Consider the following 4,850-nt stretch of genomic DNA (forward strand, 5'->3'; position numbering starts at 1 on the left):
GGCACCCCTTAGCAGGGTCACGGACCGGGTCCAGCCACCGTGACCAGGGGCGGATTATCAGAGGGTCAATATGGGCGGTAGCCCAGGGCCCAGTGGTCTGGGGGGGCCCTGGGCTACCGCACTGTTGACCCTCTGATCATCTGTTATTCGAATGCCGCTGCCGGCGGCCGCTGCCGGCATTTATGTGCCCGCCCCCGGCCCCCTGCCGTAGCCGGTGGGCAGAGAGAGGGGGCCCGCATCGGGCCCCTTCTCATCTGCTCACCGGGCCCCTTCCGGCGCTGCCTGCGGCGGTTTCCTATTGACGTGCGGGCACGCGCCCGCACGTCAATTGTTAACACCAGCCGCCAGCCAATTGGAGGCTGGCGGCTGATGTCGGCCGCAGGCGCACACGTCGCCGGCGTCTGACGTCATTGTCAGTCGCCGGCGAGTGTGCTCTGTTGAAGGGAGCTCACCGCGGCGCTGGAGCGAGGACAGGTGAGGAGACTTTGTTTTTTTTTTGTTTTTTTTTTACAACGGTGGACTGGACACACTGAGGGCAATGCTGGAGGACACTGGGGCAGATGGCTGGAGGACACTGGGGCAGATGGCTGGAGGACACTGGGGCAGATGGCTGGAGGACACTGGGGCAGATGGCAGGAGGACACTGGGGCAATGCTGGAGGACACTGGGGCAGATGGCTGGAGGACACTGGGGCAATGCTGGAGGACACTGGGGCAATGCTGGAGGACACTGGGGCAGATGGCTGGAGGACACTGGGGCAATGCTGGAGGACACTGGGGCAATGCTGGAGGACACTGGGGCAATGCTGGAGGACACTGGGGCAGATGGCTGGAGGACACTGGGGCAGATGGCTGGAGGACACTGGGGCAGATGGCTGGAGGACACTGGGGCAGATGGCTGGAGGACACTGGGGCAGATGGCTGGAGGACACTGGGGCAATGCTGGAGGACACTGGGGCAATGCTGGAGGACACTGGGGCAATGCTGGAGGACATTGGGGCAGATTGCTGGAGGACAGTCACTGGGGCAATGCTGGAGGACACTGGGGCAATGCTGGAGGACACTGGGGCAATGCTGGAGGACACTGGGGCAGATGGCTGGAGGACACTGGGGCAGATGGCTGGAGGACACTGGGGCAGATGGCTGGAAGACACTGGGGCAGATTGTTGGAGGACACTGGGGCAATGCTGGAAGACACTGGGGCAATGCTGGAGGACACGGGCAGATGGCTGGATGACACTGGGGCAATGCTGGATGACACTGGGGCAGATTGCTGGATGACACTGGGACAGATTGCTGGATGACACTGGGGCAGATTGCTGGAGGACACTGGGGCAATGCTGGAGGACACTGGGGCAATGCTGGAGGACATTGGAGCAGATTGCTGGAGCTGGAGGACACTGGGGCAATGCTGGAGACACTGGGGGAAATGCTGGACTTACTGGGGCAGATTTCTGGACACACTGGTGGTAATATTCTGGACACACTGTCTGGGGGCAATGCTGGACGCACTGGGGCAGATTGCTGGACACACTGTCTGGAGGCAATGCTGGACACACTGGGGGCAATATGCTGGAGACACTGGGGCAGATTGCTGGACACTGGGGCAATATGCTGGACATACTGGGGCAGATTGCTGGACACAATGGGGGCAGGACTGGAGGCATGGGCAGAATGTAGACACGGGGCATGATTGGAGACACGGGGCAGAATTAAAGACATGGGGCAGGATTGGATCATGTGGCAGGATGGATACGATGGAGACATATGGGGCAGGATGTGGAGATCATATGGGGTAGAATGGATACTCATGAGGGCAGGATGCGAGAACATATGGCTGGAGCCAGGAATGAGACACACGGGGCCAGTATGTGGAATATTATTACCATAGGGGCTAATTTAGGGATATTATTACTGCAGTGATGTATTTATTTTATTTTTTGAGTATACTGTTTTAAATGGGGGGCGGTCCTGTTACTGTGCAGAGTGACACTATATCACCTTTTTTTCTTCATGTGGTGTAATGTAGAAGTTGTGAAAATTAAGTAATGTGTTCTGCAAGCGGAGCTCGAGATAACTGTGTTATTTCCTGCAGAAACGAGTCCTGGCTGGAAGAAATGATGGCGGTCTGTGCTGGCTGAAAGATGAAGGACTTCACCTAGAGACGTCACTGGTGAGTCAGTGTTACCTATACACTGACACTATACAATGTATACTATATTGAGCTCCTGTGTATAATACCACCAGTGATCTCTGTATTACCTCTACACAGACACTGCATACTAAGTACAGATCTCCTGTGAATACTGGCACTTATGGTGATAGTATTGTGTTGTTGTTTTTTACTGATCAGTATTGTAGTATTCAGTCACTATGTGGTGGTAATATGTGGTCTGGAAATGGTGTTGTGGTATTTGTCCCTTGTATGTGATATTATTCGATCACTGTGGTTGTAATTTGTGGTCTGGTCATGGCGCGGTGGTATTTGATCCTTGTATGTAATATTATTCGATCACTGTGGTTGTAATTTGTGGTCTGGTCATGGCGCGGTGGTATTTGATCCTTGTATGTGATATTATTCGATCACTGTGGTTGTAATTTGTGGTCTGGTCATGGCGCGGTGGTATTTGATCCTTGTATGTGATATTATTCGATCACTGTGGTTGTAATTTGTGGTCTGGTCACGGTGCGGTGGTATTTGTTCCTTGTATGTGATATTATTGGTCAAAATATACCTAAATTGTATTGCAGATTCTAACAAATATTTAATAGGTTACAGTAGAGTAGGGCCTGGCCATTTTTCTGGAATAATCTGGTTCGGGTATATCATGACCCCCGTCACATGACCCCCGTCACATGACCCCCGTCACATGACCCCCGTCACATGACCGGGGGGGGCCCACAGTGTCTGAACAGCCCGGGGCCCTGGCTACCCTTAATCCACCCCTGACCGTGACAATCCTAGGACTGAGACGGAGAGGACCGGTACCGAGAGAGCCTGTGGCCCTGTGTCTGGGGGCGCTCCACGCACATACTGCCCGCACTTTCAACAGCCGCTCTGACATGTGTGGGTAGTTTTTTAGAGTCATCAACAAGCAGAAGAGACTGCTGCATGACTTGAGGCACAGACTGCTTGGCTGATTTGCAAGTGGGTGAGGTGGAAGCCGGATGACCAAGGTCCTCAGTTGTCAGCTGTGCACTTTCTGCACCGGACCGAGTGGAAGACAACTTGAAGGAACTGGAGCCACTCTCAGCCATCCAATCTAACACCTTTTCAACATTTTGTGGCCTCACCATTCGTGCAGCGGTATTTGGGCCTATGAAAGGACGCATAACGTCCTGCTGTCTGCATGCACCAAAGGAAGGTGTTGTATTTAGGCACGAAGCAGGTACAAAATGACCTTGCATCAGCTACATCAACATCAGCGGCTACACCAGCACCACCACGGCCACATCCACGTCCCTTATTTGATGTTCTCCTAATTTTTGGAAGTGATTTTTCTAAACATTATTCACAAAAAGATGGCAGAAAAGTAGATTTATTTGTTTCCAGCAGTAATAGAAAACACACAGCGATCCTGACAAATTATTTTTTTTGTGCCCAGGAATGGCAATGAGACTGCTGATACCAATTATTTATTTCTCAGAGAACTAGAAACCACACAGTGGCTTAAACGACAGTACTTCCACAGATGGGGGTGCAGAATACACACAGCAGCTTAAAGGACAGTACTCCCACAGCCAGGAGGGGGGTGCAGAGTACACACAGTGGCTTAAAGAACAGTACTCCCACAGGCGGGGGGTGCAGAGTACACACAGTGGCTTAAAGGACAGTATTCCCACATGCGGGGGGTGCAAAGTACACACAGTGGCTTAAAGGGCAGTACTTCCACAGGTGGGGGGTGCAAAGTATACACAGTAGCTTCAAGGACAATACTCCCACAGGCAGGGGGTGCAGAGTACACACAGCAGCTTAAAAGACAGTACTCCAACAGAAGGGGTGCAGAGTACACACAGCTGCCTAAAGGACAGTACTCCCACAGGCAGGGGGTGCAGAGTACACACAGCAGCTTAAAGGACAGTACTCCCACAGGTGGGGGGTGCAAAGTATACACAGCAGCTTCAAGAACAACACTCCCACAGGCAGGGTGGTGCAGAGTACACACACTGGCTTAAACGACAGTACTTCCACCTGAGGGGGGTGCAGAGTACACACAGTGGCTTAAAGGACAGTACTCCCACAGCCTGGAAAGGGGTGCAGAGTACACACAGTGGCTTAAAGGACAGTACTCCCACGGGCGGGGGATGCGGAGTACAAACAGTGGCTTAAAGGACAGTTTTCCCACAGCCTGGAAAGGGGGTGTAGAGTACACACAGTGGCTTAAAGGACAGTGCTCCCACAGGCGGGGGTGCAGAGTACACACAGTGGCTTATAGGACAGTACTCCTACAGATGCTGCAACTGCTGTATATACACAAAAAAAGTTTCCATATTGTCACTCATCCAGATCCCTCAGATGGGTGGAGGATGAAGAGCTGAAAGGTGTCCATCGCGAACAGATGAGCAGATCTCTGGCTGGGACTGGGGAGTACAGCACGAACCGGAAAAAGATGCCCTGATGCTGCTACTGGCCAACATCAGAGAGAAGAGCACTGTGCGCACAGCGGCGACCCTACTTCTGAATGAAGGCCCTGTGTGTGCGCACTATCATGCTTGCACACACTTACAAAAGCCGCAGTCGTGCACATGCATGCACGCACACTGACCAGTGCCGCTGCCGCCCTTGTCAGAGCGCGCACACAGGGCCTTTAGTAAGATGTTTTAAAGGGCCGGCGGCCCACTTTGTAGTAG

Source organism: Ranitomeya imitator, chromosome 1 (genome assembly GCF_032444005.1).
Source record: "Ranitomeya imitator isolate aRanImi1 chromosome 1, aRanImi1.pri, whole genome shotgun sequence".
NCBI lineage: Eukaryota > Metazoa > Chordata > Amphibia > Anura > Dendrobatidae > Ranitomeya > Ranitomeya imitator.